Source organism: Anser cygnoides, chromosome 4 (genome assembly GCF_040182565.1).
Source record: "Anser cygnoides isolate HZ-2024a breed goose chromosome 4, Taihu_goose_T2T_genome, whole genome shotgun sequence".
Classification (NCBI taxonomy): Eukaryota; Metazoa; Chordata; class Aves; order Anseriformes; family Anatidae; genus Anser; species Anser cygnoides.
The window spans coordinates 48542172-48562927 of NC_089876.1; the positions used below are offsets into that span (position 1 = coordinate 48542172).

At 37.0% G+C, this 20756-nt stretch overlaps 1 long non-coding RNA gene across 1 annotated transcript in view; it reads right to left on the reverse strand.

Annotated features, from left to right (window-relative positions):
- Window positions 1-478: 478 nt before the first annotated feature.
- Window positions 479-20756, reverse strand: part of LOC106032277 (uncharacterized) — a 66445-nt gene continuing 46167 nt past the window's right edge. Inside the window, exons 2-3 of the long non-coding RNA XR_001204744.3 lie at window positions 4535-4690; window positions 479-648 (exon numbers count right to left, since the gene is read on the reverse strand). This is a non-coding gene — a long non-coding RNA (uncharacterized lncRNA). The remainder of the gene's footprint in view (window positions 649-4534; window positions 4691-20756) is intronic.

Here is a 20756-nt window from a genome sequence, read left to right on the forward strand (position 1 = left end):
AGTACTAAATTTGTACTGAGATAGTATTTTGTGATCAGTGGAGATCTCATGTACCCTCTCCTGTGGATAGGGGCAGTGACACGTCTTTGCCACTAGCTGACGTGCATGTCACTTGTGTTGCCAGCAGCAACATTCATGTGTTGATCCTAATGAATTGCAACATGTATTGTTAATTATTCTGACATGCATTCTTTCTGCCGTTTTTCTTTCGGACAGATGTTGTGTGTAGCGTTAGGAAAGTACCAGCCAAATACATTGCTGTGTTGCTGTTTTCAAAGAAAGTTGTTCCACTGGATATATACTGAAAAGCAGTTTTGAGTTAGGAATGCAGCTTCAGCTCTATATTAGGATAAGCATCCCATCACAATTCTTTTGGGGTAACTTTGGAATGTACAATATGGTAACGTGGAAATGACACACTGAAAATCAATTTATGAAAACAGAGGGCTGGTATCACAGTGATACAAATACATACCAGACAAATTACTTCATTTTTATTAAACAAGGCTACAGATGAAGTCAAAATAGTAAAGACACACATTTGAAAAAGTGAGGGAGCAGTTACCGCAGGAGGTCATCAGTCTGTTGGTGTGTGATCAAACAAATTTAATCAGCAACCCATCTCCTTTGGCAAGTAGAACTGAAATTCTGCTTAAAAAAATACATAAAAAGATAATCAGCATGGCTGATTAGGGAATTTCATGTAAAATGATGACTTTCCATTTTCCCACTAAATGGAACACATATGATAATATTAGGCCTGACTTTCTTACTGTATCTCTTTCAGAGTGTCACTGGGAATTGGTTTTCCTGACTGGAACAAGAGACAGTTCTACCGAAATTCAGAAGCCACTGCCTTTGACAGGCTTCGGTCTTCCTAGTCAATACCCATAAAGTACATGGCTCTGCAGGCTAGCTAAAAGATGAACTGAAACTGAGAACATTTGTGTTTTATGTAAATTATAGCAACAGATAATATCCTCTTCAGCATATACTGTTGCCTGGTGGGTAGGAAGTGTACATCTTTGAATAATAAAAAAAAAAATCAGAACATTACAACAGAAAGCAAACTGTAGTCTTTTTTTTTGTCACATTTCCTCTATTTTTTTCTGCAAACCTAGAAATACTGCACAAAAGAATAGTCTGTCTTTTTTTTTCAGCTGCTGCTTTTGCTAAAATTGATGTTATTTTTCACAGTTGTTTCAAGTCACTCTGTACTTTAAAGGTTTTCTCTTGCTGTCCTGTGCAACAACATATGGAATTATAGCCTCACAGAGAATATTTAGCAAAGAAAGGTACCATGACTATAAATCCCAACAATCAGATTTCTGCACAGATGGATATCTAGCTTTGTATATCATCTTTGAAACCAGGATCAGCTCTTCTCTGATATTCTGTTCATGACATGAACAGCTAATACATGAATAATAGATTCCAAAGGATAGCATAAGTAAATCTCCTCCCCAAGCAGACATAAAAACAAACCCAAAATTGAGCTGCAATATTCCTGATTAAAATTAGTTCTCTAAATCCTTTTAGAAATCTTTTAAATACACCAGCTATTTGCTGGATATACTTTTATTTAAAGAGATACATGAGTATGTAACTCAACCACTGAAATCAGATGGAAAATAAGAGCTACTACTTTTTTTCTCCTTCACTTGCCTGCTGTGGTTCATAGTGTTTTAGAAAAATACAAAGCCTGTCAGTAGGGAAATTAATATTGGACACCACTAATCCCAACAATGCAGGGACATTCTATTGTTGCCTGCTATAGTACCTGTGTTTTCAGTGTCTGTTAATTATTTTTGCATCAAAGTAGCAAAAACATTGGTGAAACTTTGGTGAAACTATGCTAGCAGTTTACTTGTGGTATTCAAGCCCATGACTTATAGTAGCAATGGGTTTGCTTAGAAAATAACAATTATGTCATGGAAAAATTCTGAAGTTATGAAATTGTGGAGGGTTCTCCATTATGGAGGTCATGGAGTGAGAGGGGAGATACCCAACTCAGTGTAACCAAGAGATGGGTAGGCCAATCAGCTGAGAAATAAGACAGTCTCAAGCCACTCTTTTGCCTGACACAAAGAAACAATTTAAAGTTTGTAGGAACATTCTTGGTTAGTCAAAGGATGGACACATACTCTGGTCAAAATTTGAACCTGGATGTGAGAGTGTCCAAGTGAAATTTTAATCAGACCAATAATTATCATAAAATGCTTTGATGCTGCTGAAACAGTAATTTTTACACATTTTGTGTGTGTGTGTGTGTGTGTGTGTGTGTGCATTTTCTAGAGTAGCCATACTACAGAAAATTTGAACTGCCTGTTGTAGATTGTAAAAGTCTGTGATACTCTTCCAAACTGTGAGCATTTTTTGCTAAGGAAAGCCTTTAGCTTATTTAAAATGTAAGTAATGTCTCTTGGCTAGACTTTTCTCTTTGATGCTTTTAGGCTTATAGCATTAAACAAAATGAATCAGATTATTTCTCACAGCTCTGTACCTCTTTATAAAGGTCAGTGTTTTGTTATTGAAAATGCTGGAAAAAAGATATATGTGACATTTTATGCTATTGATTTGTTTATAATGGTGTTGTACCATAGTGGCCTCCAGTGCTTTAATTTCCTTACTAGCCTGTTTGTAGTGCTCCTGTCAAGCTGGGAAAGAATGTTTTTTATGTCTTCTTGTGTTTCTCTGTCCTTCTGTCTGTTTTTTACCACTTTTTATATCTGGACTTGGGTTTTCTGCATGCAGGACAGACCATCGGGTACGCAGTTAGTAGGTCTATAGCCCTTTTTACTTCCTCTCTTGTACCTCAGAGACTTTAGCACCACATCAGCTATATTATTATCCAGTGCACACTTACTGTGGAGAGATAAGAAGCTGAAAATAATTTTGAAATTAAATATTCATTGACTTGAAGGTTAATTTGACTAGGAGTGCATGTGTGTAGGAGTAGTATGCTTGCAAGCTCTATAGTAAGTAGGTTTCAAATTATATAAGTGACAGGCTCATTTCAGAGTTATAACATTTCATCTTGGGGACCGACAATGGAAATGGAAATGAGTATATGAAAAAACTGTCCTTGTGTCTCTCTTATACTAGCTATAATGAAGCTAATCTGTATTTACATAATGTACCTAGGATCAGGGAGAGGCTTTTCTTGATTTGGTCCTTAGCACCTAAGGTGTTCCTAAGCACATGGAATAAATGGCTGAATTTTGGGGTGTTTAACTTGCATGGTAAAGCTAAAAGTTCTGTCAGCAAGAAAGCAGGATGGTGCATTCATGAGTTATTCACATTGCTTATCATTTAGAATTTTCACTGCAGGATAGAAAGCTGCCTTCATGGGAAATCTAGAACAATATTCTGAATGCAAGTTAGGAATGAAAAACATTTTTAACAGTATGTGGAGGTTCCAGACTCAGAAATGGGAAAGAAAAGCAAAAATGTCAAAAACCCAATACCACGTGTTTCTGGATGAACAAAAAGAGAAAACTTCCATGAGGAAAAAGCTTAAAAAAAAATCAAAACAAACAAACAAACAAAAACAAAAAAAACAGAGTTCCAAAAGGCCTAAATAAACCTCAAAATTTTTATCTCAGCCCTGCTGGAGACCCTTGTGAGTTAGAGATTGAGACACAGTTAGTAGTTTTCCCAGCCTGTTCTTGGGCTGGAAGACCATTCAGAATCTTTTTTAATTAGATCACTACTGCTGGTCTAAGGGTGTTGGAATTTTTTTTCCATTCCTCTGCACTATCTTTTAGCATATTTACAAACTGTGGGCAGAAGGAAAATTAAAAATAGATCTAACACTGAAATATGTTGGTTACTTTCAGCTTGGAGCTGTCTTTTTTGTTTATCATTTCATTTTATAGGCTATGCAATCTTGTGTTCATCCTGCAGACTTGTATTTTCACCACTGACACATCTGACACACAATGCACTCATCCCTAGAAGTCATTGCTTACTTTAAAATACTGCTTTTATAAGTGTGTATGGTGTTGTCTCCATTTCTTCCCAGAACCTACCTAAGGCTGCTAAATGCATGCTTTGTACATTGCCCTGCTATGTGGTGCTTGGATCAATTAAAGGCTGATGTTCTTTCACTAGATAGTTCTCATATATTTCTCATGTTGAAGGTTCTTCTACACATTTCTGAGGTTTCTTTTTTTTAAAAAAAAAAAAATTGAGCAAAATATCAGCCTTTTGAAAATTATTTCTCATGTATTATATAAATTGAGCATTTGTAGTATGTCCTCTGAAATAAATATTTGAACTGAGCTTCATAAAATCTTAAGTTTCTGCCAAGATGTTAACAGTGAAGTCTGCTTCTGACTTCCTCACAGTGACTGAGTCTGTTTTCTTGTACACAGATACATGCATAAAACTTTTCCCCAATTTATTAATTAAACATGCACGGCACTCTTTTATAAGTGAATCTTTAACAAGAATTCATAAAGTATAAAGGAATTAAAATTACAATTAACTTGAAGAATGTAAATTAAAATGAAAGTTAACAAGCTACACTTACACTGGAGAACTGTGCCCTTCCATTTGCCTTGGTGGTATTGCTCTCAGGATTAAGTATGATAACATGACTTTTTCCCATTCTTCTTAACTCTGGTTTTACCACTATTCAGTGCAGGATCAGGCCCAGTATGAATTTCAGATCTTCACCTTCCTAGTTCTGAGGAAAACACAAAGTTGAGGACAACAAATAAATGAAAACTATTCTCCAGAGCAAAAGTCAAGAGAATAATCACTGTTTTAAGAAACTAAAAATAAAGCAAAATGGAGACTGTCTCTGTTTAAAATGCAAAGACACAAGGCTTGTTTTAAGAAGATCACTGAATAGTGACCAGTTTATGCTGTAGTACAGAAATACAAGAGAAAAGTGATTTCGTAGGCTAGCAAGCACCAATTAGTATCAATTTTTGTCTTTCAGACAAATAGTTCATTATATTAAAGAATTTTGTAGAATAAGGGCCAAGAAGGGAGAGAGCTTAGAACGTAGTAGACAAAGTTTGTCTAAACGGTTTATTGCTACCAGGCGGAAGTGAACATTCCCCACGCCCTAATCAGACACATTTTGTTCTGCCTCCATCCCAAAAATAAATAAATAAAAATTAGGAAACCTATATGACCACATGAGAGCATGTGATTGTAGTTCTGAGTTGAAGCTAATAAATGCAGAGGAGCTTGACAGACTGGACATGCTAACACACACACTGTCACAGTGTTCCCTGTTGCAGAAGTAAGGCTGCTGGCAGCTGCGTCGAGCTCCATTGCAAGAATGTGCCCATTTATCACTGTGCAAATGGCACACCCAGGAGAAGGCAGTTCTCACTCCATGGGAAGTTCAAGTAATGTCTAAAATTAATACACAAAGCTGATAGAATACTACCACCATTACTACTTGCACTTTGAATTCATACTCAAACCAAGTACAGAATGCAATGAAAGCATTCTGAAAGAACAAAGGTAGTGAAGGAAACACATCATCATTTGCTGCTTTCAGACAGCACCAGGTGGCTTGAAGAACAGTACTAGAATTCAAAGAAAGTTTAAAACTAACACAGATACGAACGATGTGTTAGTCTGAGTTTCTGTATAGTCCAGTTCTTGCTTTGCTTGGAATGAGAATGAATAAGCCAGATGCAGAGAATAAATCACAGAACCATAGAATATGCAAGTTGGAAGGGACCCACAAGGATCATCGAGTCCAATTCCTGGGTCCTGAAAAGACCACGCCCCCTCCCCCCCCCCATCACATCTTGTGTCTGAGAGCGTTGTCCAAATACTTCTTGAACCAGCAGGCTAGGACCCTGTCCCAGTGCCCGACCATCTTCTTGGTGCAGAACCTTTTCCTAACACCCAGCCTGACCCTCCCCTGTCCCAGCTCCATGCTGTTCCCTCGGGTCCTGTTGCTGGTCACCAGAGAGAAGAGATCAGCAAATGGTGTGCAAACAAACAAAAGGACAAGAGATCATGTTTTTATGTTGGGTAACAATGGAGTGAAAGATCTTTATGTTTTTATGTCTGGTCCTTTATTTTTTGCATATTTTTTTTCCAACTTGCTCCAGCATCATTTGAAAACACGATGTTTTTGTCTCTTTGCTGCTTGCTTTGCATCTCTGGGTCAGAGATGCTATTTGAAAAGGTCAATTAGTTTCCTTCTATCATTGTTGTTTACAGTGAGAGAACCACTCTGTGATAAATTCTCTTTCATTGCTGTAGAATCTGCAGCCAGAATATTCTACTGTCTCTGTTCCACTGAATGAAGAGGTTAAAAAATTGTTAGCCTCATCTCTTCCACAGCAAATTATCTCACTATCAATTTAAAGCAGATTCTTTGTCTCCATTATGAAATATTTATTTAGAATAGTACATCGATATTGCATTGAAAGAGTATGCTTTTTATTTTTTTTCCAAGTGGTAGAAGTGAACAGAATATTTATCTTTATCCCTTAGATGAAGATGAAGGACTTAATAGTTCTGGCTATTGCAAAGAATGCTCCTACCCGTCGTATGTATAAATAGACCTACACCCCCCAAATCCTTGTGAGAGTGAAAAAACTCCACCCAAACCCAGGAACCTTAATGTGCCTTTTCTCTCACTCGACTATTACTGATGAAAATAGAACCTTTTAAACCTGTAATGAAAATACATTTCCTATCCACGAGTTTCAAAAGTTCTGTTCCATATCAGAAACAAACGCTCTTTAGATGTGAAAGGATACTTTTAGGTTAAGATTCCAAGTTACATGCAGAAAATATTGTAATATGAAAATGAATAGACCTAAAAAAATCACAACTTTTCTCCTCCCAACCACCCATTAGAAAAGCAGAAACAAGTTTGCGAAGTTCTTAAACAAGTACTTTGTGTTTATATTTGGCACTGAAAAACCGATCTAGACATGCTTTCACAGACACATACCTGCAAACAGATACCTAAATCTGAAGAGATCTGCTTGTTAAATGGTGAAAATTCATGCTTTATAAAACCTTTGATAGGCATTCGGCACTTTTACTCAGTACTTTTTAATTACATGCCCTTTTCTATTAAAATTTTAGTTAAAATTGCAAGGTTTACACACAAAGTGTATGAAACTTAACAAGAAAGGATATCCTTGATGTTCAGAAAGTGTAGAATATAGTCTGCAGAATATAGTCTATTTGGTTTGATTAGACTCCAGAGATCTTCATATGCAATTTCAAAGCTACGAGGATGGATTTTCAAAGAAAATGTATGCTAAATGACATTAAAGAAAGTGAAGGAACCACTGGTGAGTGAGGATAAAGAAGAAATAGATGGAAAAGTTTTCATTGAGAGTGAGATTAAAAGGCGTTTTTGGATGAGTCTGGGTGAGAGAAATCGTGTGTATGTCAGAGGAGGGAGAACTAAAGCAAAGCATGTTCTTTTCTTGCAAATCCCTTTATAAATTTGCAAACTGGTTAAAGAAATATGCCTTCTAAGAAGTAATTAATATCTTTTATTAACATCACATCTCAGAACGAGACAGTAATTTTGTTTGAAACTCTCTGCCAGAAGATAAATTAGCATGATTGAACTGGGAAATGTGAAAGCCATAATTCACATGCTTTATTCAGGTAATTATTTAAATTATAGAAAAGCCAAAAAGGAGGGACTTACATTTTAATATACCACAGAACAATCAGGTGTCAGAAAAGTATGCAAAACCCGAAAAGAAAAGAAAAGAAAAGAAAAGAAAAGAAATATCTACAAATTAACCATTTTGAGCTCTTTCCCTGAAGATAAAAAGTGCTATATATAATCTGTAGGCTACTAGTGATGCAGACTGTTAAATGCTGGCAAAAGGTGGTGGAAAATTTCAGCCCTTATAATCTTTTCTATTTTCTTGTCACGTTCAAGACAATTTTTAACAGAGATGATTAAAAGTCATCACTGAAATTAATTTAAAAAGCCTTTTTGATTTAGAATGCAAAGAGAGGAAACTTTCAAAGTATCTAAAAAAACTGTAATCTACAAAAACACATTTCTTTAGAAATTATGAAGTTGTACCTGAAAAAAAAAAAAAAAAAAAAGGTGGAAATTAAATTGAGTGTGGAATTCCAAAGTTTGTAGCTTGCTATATCCCATTAGACTGATTTATCCATTTTTTACTCTTTAAGTACTGAAATGCTCTTTTAAAGATGTTGCCAAAGTGCTTGGAGAAAGAAAACTCAAATGGAAACTAAAATGGCAATGAAAAATGGAAATACAAAGGGACAGAAAACTCAGAAAATTATGTTACTGAGTTTTACTGAGTTAAGTAAGGTTGACATAGAATTTTTCTGTACAAGTTTGTATTATACTTAAAAAGGATAAGACTTTACTTAAAGCCTTAATCTATTGAAGACAGTTATTCATTATTTTTCTTGTTTATTCTTTAAAACATTAATTTTATTGTTTTTTTTTTCTTTTTACCACTATTGCAATAATAAAAATTAATCAAAACTGCAAGAGTCAATGCAGATGAGTTTCCCTGTGTGCTTGTGGTAGTGTAGTAAATTCAAGTTCTTCAGGGCTGTGGCCAGTAGAACAGTATGGTGAAATCCTCCCAATTTCATTTGCTCCACATGTACAGTGTTACAATTCTACACTTATCCCTGTACAAGAGAAATAAGATTCAGGCCCATAAAAGAGAGCGAGAAGACTTTTATGAAAGCTTTCTTAATCGCTGCAAGTGTATGGAACGATACCTTTATAAGATTACCATTATCCTCATCTTGTTTTACATAGTTAATCATTTCACAGTTGTCAGAGCAGTATTCAGTTGATTTAAAAATCCATTTGCAATATATTTCTATATAATAATAGCAATTTTATGTAATAATAGCAATCTGTGTTAAGGTCTGTCTAATATGATATGAATTTAGTGCTATCATATGTATACTGAGTTTTAAAATATTGTAAATGTTTAATGGAGTTCAGACTTCATCTCCAGCTAAAGTTTCCAGACATAGGGCACGAACAAAGAGAGGGAAGGTTGGGCAATCATTCCTGCGAGTTCTCTCTCAAGTGGCATTATGGTCAAAGCAAGGTCTGGGGCAAGAGCCCTATCCTGGGCAAGATGTCAAAGACAAATGAAGCATTTCTTCACCCCTCCCTTCCTCCCTCCTTCCCAAGGGCTCTTGTTGGAACCTTCTTTTTTTCTGTACCCGTTTTGGTACCCAAAGCCCAGCTAATAGATTCAACTGAATGACTGGCTCCTGCTTTCTATGGCTGCAACTCTCAGCCAGTTTTAAAGGACACTGTTGAATTGCCCACACTGGTTAGGCTTAACAGCTGGCTCTAAACAAATACATTTACGCACTGCATCTGATGTGCTTCTTTTTGGCAGACATCTCAAACATGCATAAACGTAACTGCAGTAAATGTTTTGATAAGCTTAGTAGCTTCGGTAGCTATTTGATTTTTGAATGTATAAATGAGCACAATGAATGCAGCGATCACAAGAATATTATGGAAGCAGAGTCCATCTAGTTGCTAAACAAGCACATACAGGGATGAGATTGTTTACAGTTTGGAACCCCTACTTGCCACAACAGTGTCCAGTGCTGAAATCCTATTATTTAATTATCTCTTCTGAGATACACAGTTTCATATTGTTACGTGTGAGTGTGTGTAATGGCTGTTGGTCTGCTCACAAGGTTACAAGAAGGCTCTCTATTCTAAAAAGGCTCAAAATCTATATTAAAGAAAATTTATAGAACAACGTCATGGAACATAAAAACATTTGCTTTCTCAGTAATGTCCAGAATGTTTGCCAATTTACCAGCTAAAGTGAAAACTAACAGACAATATATGTAACAGTAAAGATGAAGAAATTGTTGGATTACATGTAGAAGTGTCTTTACATATAATTCTATATTGAGTCAAACATTATTATTATTATTATTATTATTATTATTATTATTATTATTATTACTACTACTACTACTACTATTACTACCACCAGGCTTTTTTTTACCAGTTGTAATTTTGATTCTGAATGCTAAAAAAAAATCTCTAAGTTAAAGGCACAGATTGAATGCTGCAGACATCGGTAAAAAAATAAAAGTAATCTCTTTACTTGTACAGTGGGAGAGGAGAGAGAAAGGACTATGAGAATAAAGTATATGGTGATGGAGATGAATCAAGATTTACTTTCTGAAATTTTTATGGAAATGAAAGAATAGGCTTGCAGTAGAAGCTACATGAAAACTCAATTAGTAATTAGTCTTTTGTACAGAAAATAAATAGGAGACAATGGTGACAGCCACAATAAAAAAAAAAAAGAATAATTTTGAGGACACCTGACAATAGTCTGGTGCTTTCAAAGCCCTGCCTTAGACAGGAACACAATTTGGTGCATGAGGAGTTTGAAAATCATACACAAAAATTATACTGCTAGCAAAAAATGGACTAGTGAGTCTCCGTCATTCTAAAGTCATATGCCATTAAAAAGAATAGGAAAAAATGATGTAAAAAGATTTATGCTAGGGATGTGTCTGTGTTGTGCCTGGCAGCATCATGCAGAACTGCTTAGGCTGGGAACCAGCACAGTCACATTAGGGGGGATTTTTGCTCCAGCTCTTGCATCGGAGCATAGCTGGTTAGCTCAGACCCCTGGCTGATGATGTCCAGAGCTTCCAGGACTGGATCCTTTTGGATGGCACTGCATAATGTCCCATGGATGTAATCAGCATTTTCATAATATTCTGCCATGGACAGCAAAAATGTTAGAGATATATAACAAAATTTGTGCAAGTACTTTGCATTGCCGTGAAGCCTTGGTTGAAGATACGTAATTGAAGGGAGGCTAAAAAGGTATTTCTGTGCTGGTCAGTCTGTGAAATGGAAGTGGGGTAACTCTATCACTTAGGAATTTCACTCACATGACTAGATAGCATGTAACCTGCCAGAGGGATAACAGAGAATATTTTTGCTTTGAATGAGGGTTGGCTTCCCTTTGTGTTCTAACTTTGCATCCCATCTGCCAGAGATGTCTTTCAGGTTCTTTAATTTAGCTAGAATCACATGAAATAATCTCACTGCATTCAGATGGATTTTTTTTTTCCATTAGGCAAATGTACAATTTTTAGTTAGTCAAAAAAATCTTTTTTTTTCTTTTTTTTCTTTTTTTTTTTTCTTTTCCAAAATTCTAGACCAAACCAAAAGACAAGGAAGCTGATAGGCAAATAATTTCATGACAAATAAACAGCTTCAACATTTTTTTTGGTGACATTTAAAAAGCATAAATAAAACTGAAAAAAGGGAGTGTTACTTATCTAACCCTGGAGCAGAAAGGGAACCAAAATGACTAAGGAGTTATCAATGAATTCATGTGTGTGTGTGTGCACATATATTGAATTTTCTCTTAAGAGAGCTTTTGCATTTCACTGACAAGTGCCACCAAGGTGATGGCACCATGGCAGCTTTGGCAGAGCGAGGCAACGTGGAGATTAGCACTGTCGAATATAGAGAGAGTACATCAATCACACCTCCTTTCTATTGAAAATGAGGATGCCAGTTCAAAAGAAAGGCAGAGTGTGCTTTAGCACCTTTCCCCCTTTAATCCCCTCAGAATACAGCTCCTAACATAGCCAGCAGCCTCACCAGTGGGTGGTTATTTCACTGCCTGCAGCTACGGGCTGTGCTGTGACTGTATGGGCCACAGGACACATCTTGCTGGAGTTGAGCGAGCTGTAATCCAGATACCAGAGCAGGGGGCTACAGCATGTGAGGGATCTGAAGGGAGCTGGATTTGAAGGGAGCCCACCAGAAGCCCCGTGGAATTGCTCATGTAGCTAAAACGGTACGATTTAAGTGGGCTATGCCTATATGAGTAACTAGAACAAGCCGTGCCTGCTTGTGGGCCCTGGGGGTGAGTGTCAGAGCATAGCTCATGTCCTTGCAGCCATGCTCTCTTCATTTCCCAAAATAGAGAGACCAGGACTACAGCACCAACTGGGAGCCTTTGCTGGCCTTTGCTGCCCCCAGGCTATTCCCAGGAAGAGCACTAATTGGCATTGACCAGAACTGGGCTAGGGGGCACGACAGAAACAGGAACACACTGGGCAGTCACATGCCAGCTTGTGGGTCCATGGATTTAACTCCTTTAAGTAACTTCCGTGCACGCGGCCGTGCATACTAGTAACTGAATTTGCTAAACTAAAGCTGTCCTGTATGTTCTTCACTCAACCTTTCCTAGTAGGCTGAATAAGGTACAATCTAGTGTATAAGCAAGACACTAGCTGAGATTAAAATAGTATTCACATAATTGGATCCCAGCTGTAAACACCATAATATCAGGTTTTGCACTTCTCTGTCCTGCTGTGTTTGTTATAAGGGAAGGGAAATCTAAATCATTTCTCTGTGTTTATGAATTCCCAATGTGTATTAACATTCAGTGCAATAAACTGGAAAATGCCAAGTGCTATTTTAAAGCTTCTTTTTCCAGACACGCTGTGCTTCATATTTGGTCCTTTTTCTTGCAGGCTCTATAGCCACAGAAAGAATAGTGAAGACATCAGGATGAATAATGCACTTAATTTAGAGTGATTTTGTAATCTTTTGCAAGGAGATTTCTAAAATCTTATTATGTTAAAGAGAGTTATTTCAGTTTTTTACTTTAGGGTAAAAAAATGCGTTTCCCTATCTTTTAAAATGTTTTCTCTATCTTTTTTTTTTTTTTTCCTACAAACTAATGGTAATGTGCAATGTTTTTAGTTTCTGGGGCTGGGGTGGGGAAGAGCAAAACTTTTTATTTATAGAGGCTTATAAGAGGATCCGATTCACTCTCCAGAAATCAATTATTTGGTACAAATAATAGTGTGTTCTTTACCTGCGTCACTGAGAATCATTGCACTGCTCACATGGGAACAGATCCAAGTTTATACTAAAAATCTCCCAGAACCCTGGGATAAACAGAGGTCTGGATGTGGTGATCAGTAATACAACAATGCTGGTTGGAGACTTAGTGGGAAGAATGTAGAAAGAGGAAAGTTGAATGCCACCAATTCTTTGGAGATGACAAAATGATAGGGAAAAGAACCTGGCATTACTCCTCAGGATCTCTTTGAATGCAGGCAATCACCACTGCCAGTGGCAAATTCCCAGATTCACACACTCCAGTGTTGGCTGATTAGGAGTGGAAATAGCATGCTCAGAAATATCATCTATTTGAGGAAAGAGTGGTTAATAATACTACAGCTAAGATATGAACTTTACAGGCAGGGGTAGGGACAATTCTCCAGCTGAACAGAAATTAGTTGTACCATGGTATCAAGGCGCCAATGGGCTTGTCAGCTTGCATTTGCTTTGTTTTGCTATATATAGTATTAAAACTCTAGTTCAAGGGGATGAACTAGTGGTCAAAGCATCAGGCTGGAGTGGGTTTGCACGTCTCTCCTTTTTCCCTGTTACCCAAGTTATATGCAGTCCTATTTGCTGGTTCCTGTTCTCAGCCATGCTGCCAAATTCTCCTTCTACAGTTACACCCGCCCAAGCACAGTTAGTGCAGTCAGTGCAGTTTCTCAGGCTTTACAACAGGGTAACTGACTCAGTCTGAATTATCTCAAAAATAACATGCGAGAGTCAAGGAAAAGCAAAGGCTCAGAAACCCCACTGCTGTTTTCTATTAGAGACTTATGGAAAAGTTGAGGAGGAGAAGCAGAAACTATTCGTTCTTTGTTAAATAACATAGGATAACACATAGGATAACTTCCTCCACCAGTCCTCTGATGTCTTTACTTCTGTATCATTCAAATAGCAAAGATTTGGGTTAGGAATAGAGAGTGAGTTGGGATACACAGCCAAAGTGGGTTTTGTCTCATCAGCATAGCTTAATAAAGCAAGTTTTAATTTCTCTATTTATTTTCCTAGCACTTTGCAGAATCCAAATCTTCACACACACACACACACAGGCATATATATGTATGAACTGCCACCCAAGACACTTGTGAACTGCCAATTCTTTTGAATTACTGGGAAGGATTACATCCCATGGACAGAAATAGATAGGACAACCACAAAGTGTTTCTAAAGCATTAGAACAGTATTCCATGGCTTCTGCTAATGGCAGAGCATGATGTCCACTAGAATGCGAGGGAGAAGCATAAGATGCACAGATACTCAGGGTCAAGCCACAGATGTGCAAAAATCATAGTCTGATGCATACTGTTTCGCAAAGACATTCATTTTGCACATTAGCAACTCTGACTAACCCAGTAGACAAGTCCCAGAGAGCTATTTACACTACAGCTAGCACAGTTACTAAAAACATTTGGAAATGTACTACAGTACATTACAATTATATCCTAATGTAAGTAAATCCTTGAGAACAGCTGACCCAGATATCTAAGATAATTTGAGCATGTCACCCACTTACTAGTCCACACAAGTACGCCAGAAGCCAAACACCTTTGAAAGTTTTCAACTTAGAGGATTTAAATGTATCCAATGCAAACACTCTTTAAACTATACTGAAATTGAAAAACCAATAATAATGCCCTGGAAAAAAAAAAAAAAAAAAAGAGCTTCGTATGAATAAAGGAAAGAATTACCCAATGGAGCCAGGTCAATCTAAACTTTAACTTATAGTTCAAATGCTGATTGTTCACCATAATAGGAAAGCTGTGCCAAAGAAACAACTGACTAAAGGAAAAAATCTGGTAGCTTTTATAAGTGGATTAAGAGTGCATGTGTAATATGAAGTGACAGGAATTTATGATTAATAACAAAATGATCCTTGTGAAATTTGTAGGCTGTCCAAACACACTGTGCCCTAAAAACATATGGACAGTGAATAACTTAAAGGACAAAAAAATGCATTATCAATATTCTGAGGCAAAAAAATATTTCTTCTTACTTCTTTTCCCATAGTCAGAAACATAACTACTGAAAACATCCTCCTTTTTTTTTTAAAAAAAAAAAAGGGGGGGGGATGGGGGCGGGGGGAGTAGCTGAGACTTGTAAAATGTATTTAAACCTTAGGCAGGCTTATCAACAGAGCTCTGCTAGTTGATAGAACTATCTGCACATACCATCAGTAAAGACTGAGGCTTATATCCCTATTGCTGGAAATGACTACAAGAATGATTGGGAGGGTATCAAGCATGCATAACGTATATATATAGATGGTCAAGCAGCTTAGCTACCGACTTCACTATGAGCCCTGTTCTTGGCTCTTCCACACTACATAAATATTACAATGTTTTTATTGTTATTATTATTTTTATTAATAAACCAGCTAGCTTTCTTGAAACCAAAACAAATCCACCGAACACCACCAGAGAAGGTTTTGTACCTTTATATGTCCTCCTAATATATATCTATATATGTATATATATACACACACTCAGTTTCATGATAGAAAAATATTAGTGTGATGGACTGAGCAGTCATATTACAAACATGGAAGTGAAAAAAAATAAAATAAAACAAAAACTACAAAAAGTTAGAATTATGCCCTAGAACACGAGGAGCAGCACATGCAGGGTCAGGGGACCCAGGGCCTAGTGCTGCAGGACCAAGCCACATGACAAATTCAAGGTATGGATTGTACAGGCTCCCAGTTTCCATATTCTCACCTTCTCATAAATAATTTTACAGCTTCTGAGTCTTGAAACCATAACTTGAAAGAGGCCTATTCCCACTTTTTTTGATCACAGTAAGATTGACTTGAAAAGAGATGTGCTTGGGTCCAATATTTTCTTGAATACATGATGTCTGTTGGAATGGTTTATAAGAAAAGATACTTCAGTGAAAACGTAACTAACAATCTCTTCTGAGTTCTGGGAGAATTTGGAAGTTTATCCAACCCTCTGATTTGGGTGTCTGCTATGAAGTTGTATTTTTCTGCTGAAGGAAATGATGTTTATTTTATATTGTTACAGCCAGGAAAACCACTAAGCATGGTTTGTACATTTTCAAAGAGTGCCACAGATTTTTAACACCACAGCATAAATATTCTTTGAAATATAACAGAGTATGCCTAACAAAGGGAGACAAAACAGAAAGGAGGAAAACTCGGAAGTCATTCTTTATACAAACTAAATTCTTTGTAGGAAAATATGCTCTTTCTCACTCTTCTCTAGAGTAAATATTTCAGAGGCAAAAAAGCTTTCAATAATGAATTTCTTGTGCTGCTGAATATCTTTCTGGGGAGTTGGGAAGGAAAGAAGAAAAATTATAATTTGATGAATTCATTCTCTGTTGATTATGATTAAAATTCCAGACTTTTAATGAAGTTGAAAACCCACAAAAGAGAAGGGAAAACTGATGTCACATTTATGCATAGGAAGGCTGGATAGAAAACAACAAGAAAAATGCAACTGCAAGAATTCTTCAAAAGAGTAAGAGACTTGCTTTTCCTTTGTTAATACGTAAATATCCCTGGGATATACTCCCTTGCTCCAACAACAACTGCAATAATTGCTACATCTTCTCTAAGCTTTTCATTGGTGCTCTGAGAATTCTGCAGATTCTGCCTTTAATGTATTTTTTTTTTCTGAGCATTGTGAATAGGGACATCCTGCTGCAGTAACACTTCCTTGCACTGTTTTCAGTACTAGGACCAGAGATAACCATTTTAATTGAGTCTGTACCTCATTGTCTCTGCACGCACACAAAAAGTGGGATTTCAGATGTGCTTATAGGACTTTACAGCATCCGTTCCGTTATTATTTTTTATTTTGTTGTGGTGGAAATTTCCGCCCATACTTAGAAGTGTTACCCTTACTTCTTCATCTTGAGCACTTCTACAGAGCAGGTGCCATCCAGGCAGCAGTCACTGATGCCCCTGTGGTAGACCTTAGAAGCCATTTCACATCACACTGCAACACTGTGCAACACTACAGGACCAGATCATGTGGAGAATGCTTCATCTATCACTCATCACTTAACTGCAGCAGTTGTTGGAAATATCAACAAACCAATGAAAAGAGTATGATTTATAGATTATACTGGAGTGGCTTTGAATTCTGTACTGTCTGAACTGTAACAGGCAGAATTCAGTAGGCATCTTTTAAAAGAATACACTTGAATCTTAAACTCATTATCAACATACTTTTTTTTTTTTTCAATAAAGTAAATAGAAAGATTTAGCAAGTAGTGAAAACCAAAGACATTCCTAGGAAATCACCAAAAAGTTCTTACAGATGGAGTTTAAATAATTATCAGTGCACAGAACTTGAAGCTGTTTTATGAAACACTCAATTTGGTAGGTAATTGCACATTCTTCTCAGCATTCAGAAACATAAATGGAATTTGCAGGTAGGTAGTGCAGGAGAGCAAATGAATGATAAAAGACAACCAGTTCATCTGCAAAAACACAAGCAGATAAATGGTCCTTACAGAAGAAGACAAATGTTCTTTAGTCTTTATAGCCTAGCATGTTAAGCATCATTTGCTGCTGTCAGTATAAAGCTCGTTTCTGAAGCAGCGATATCTATTGTAAGCTGTTCTCATTTGCAGTTGAAGCATAGAACTCACAATGGCATTTCAGGTTCTTTTCCCATCCTTTCTCATCCTACACCTTCTAAAATGAGTTTATCTCACCATATTTTCTCCAAGACATCTCAGAAACTGTTTATTCAGATTTATTTATTTTTAGTATCTGAAGGTGGTTTTAAATCTGAAAATGCAGAAGGCCACCAGAACAAAATTATAAAAATAACTACAGGTTTCAGGCTATGACACACTTCAAAACCATTGGCCTGTTCACTGTAGGTTTTGAAGCCTTCCTAAGGTTGCTGCTGAAAAAAAAAAAAAAAAAAAAGTGCTTTTGAATACCATCTGAAGACCCAGGATCAGTATGCATTGAAAGGGCTCTTTGTGGGAGGGTTGGCCTCAGCCAGAAGACAAGCACCCACCGGGCTTCTTGCTCACTCAGGGATGAGAAAACTCACGTGTTAAAATAAACACAGGGAAGTCACTTACCAAGTACTGCCATAGGTATAACAGACTGGAGATGAGGAATTGAACTTAATGTATTGCCAGTTAGCATAAACATTGAATTACTGATTCAAGTAATGAGAGGGAAAAAAAAAAAAGAAAAAAAATAGTATAATATTTTAATTTAATATATAATATATAATATTCTCCAAAATAAGAATGACTCCAGAGAAGAGTTGCAAGGATGATCAGAGGGCTGGAGTACCTCTCCTATGAAGACAGGCTGAGGGAATTTGGGTTGTTCAACCTGGAGAAGAGAAGGCTCTGAGGAAACCTTATTGCAGCCTTCCAGTGCCTAACGGGGGCCTACAGGAAGGCTGGGGAGGGACTCTTGGTCAGGGACTGTAGTGATAGAACAAGGCGTAATGGCCTTAATCTAAAAGAGGGTAGATTTAGATCAGATATTCAGAAGAAGTCCTCTACTATGAGGGTGGTGAGGCACTGGCACAGGTTGCCCAGAGAAGCTGTGGATGCTCCATCCCTGGAGGTGTTCAAGGCCAGGCTGGATGGGGCTTTGAGCAACCTGGTCTGGTGGGAGGTGTCCCTGCCCATGGCAGGAGGGGTTGGAACCAAATGGTCTTTAAGGTCCCTTCCAACCCAAACCATTCTATGATTTTATGATTTTTTTTTAATACTGCACACTGTAATTCAATTTGAGATAAGGACAAAATTAATTATGAGTATAGAACAGACTTCTAAAACTATTTTTCATATGATCAATATTCTTGAGAAAGAGGTGATGGCTTAAGAGGAGGAAAATATGAAGGCAATAGAAATCTCTGTAGTCTTGCCATGTTCAGCCACTGCTGAAAGTTACATATCTTTTGGGTTATGAGAACATCCATACACTGTTTTGCATGCCAACTATTTGAAGTGCTGAACTAAAGTGATGGCAATTTTAATAATAATAATGTAATTGCACTTTGAGTAATTGTACATATTGTATTGAATTCAAAAGCTTTGACTTTGACTTACAGCAGCATCAGAAAATGTTTTGATTCTACTAAGCACAGTATGAAGACTTTCATCAGCCTACAGCCTTCAGGCACATAGGTCTCTATCCAAAAATAGATTAGCTACTTCTACTAAATGGAGAACACCTAAATCAAAACTCTAAAGTTTATTTGCCTGCTACGTATATTGTACAGCATACTGAGTACTGTAATTAGTCATCCCTTCCCAGTGGTAATTGCTGGAAAAAAAGTTTAGACTTCAGGAATGGTGTGTCTCTCCTCAAAACCTATCAATCATTTTTAAAATTTGCAGATTATATAAAACATTTTGCATGCTTAGAGTCTGTTAAATCTTATTGCTACATCTAGCCTGAGGACCAGAGTTCACTGGCATTTTAGTTATCTAAGAGGATTTAAAGTTTATATGTGAAGTTGCTAACTTTATTAACAGCTATATCATTCTTACTATGCTTGTGCTGTTTCCTTCATTTAAGGAACTGACCATCAGAGTTAAGTGAGTCAGTACCATCTGTGTTAAGTAACATTTGATAAGGCAGATTTCCCCAGGCAAACATGTTGATTTTGTGCTCATTATTTTATACAGTTCTAAATCTTTATACAGGTAAATTTCATAAAAGATATGCTATATGAAAACCTAAAGCAAACAACTGGCTTACAGTTTTATTTCTGCAGATACAAACACTTTTACTGCTGCTTTGCAACTGTTGATTAGTAATGTATTCATGTTTGCTTTTGAACAGTGCAAAGCGTAAGTATAGTTTAGGGCTGTCATGATCATATAGGTAGCATTGGCTTCTGGTGACTGCAGCAAATTAGAAAGGATGCTATGGCAAAAAACAAAGACTGTGTTAACTTTAATCCTAGAAGTGTGGAAAAGTTGAAGGTAAGGTTTTCCTGTAATGGTACAGTTCAAAGCAGTGGACTAATAAGTGCTTTCATATGAAATTTTGGCCTTTATCAATCTGTCCATATACGTGTTACCATAAGAACACACACACAAAAGGTGCCTGGAATGAAACAGCCTGAAAATGTCTTTGTTTCTATTTATCTGGGAACTTGAAAGGGCTGGTTAATGAACAACAAAGAGCCTTGTTAATTATTGATCACAACATTAGTAATGTGTGTGCATGATGGCAAAAACAATATACAACATAGTGCAATACTAAAAGGGGAATTTTTAAAAAACGAAATAAACAATCTTTAACTTTCTCAGAGAAGTTGCTGTTGACAATTTATTGGTTTTACAATAAGCCCATGCACATAATGGGCAAAAATTACACGTAATGTAACACAAACAAGAAGCTGTGCCACATGGATTATTTGTGCAGAATGATGTTGAAACCACTGAGATTAACTAGCAAAATTAACAGTCTATTTTTCAACTTCTGTCAGTGTTGGGAGTCTCAAACTAGAGCACCAGTCTCATAATATTCCAGTATCAGGAGATTACCTCATATCAGGAGACTGCCTCAATACCCTTCCTTTTTCACCACCATGGCCAGCATTCTGCAGCTGCATTAGACATACTGTATGAACTTCGTGGATGTGTGTGGCATAGCAAAAGGAAAGTCTGTCCCACACAGGACAGGAAATCCCACTGACAACCTCAACGAATTGTACTGTTATGTTGTGCCACACGACAGGTGTATAAAAGAAAATGCAGTGTGTCATGTAGATCTCATGCACTTTCCCTAAATGAGACTTGGGAGCCATCATCACAGGAAACTTTGGAGCTGGTATAGCGCACCACCCTTTCTGGGTTATCAGGACTTGGTATTTGTCTTTCTCGTACCCTTTCCAGGCATCTGTTTAGACAC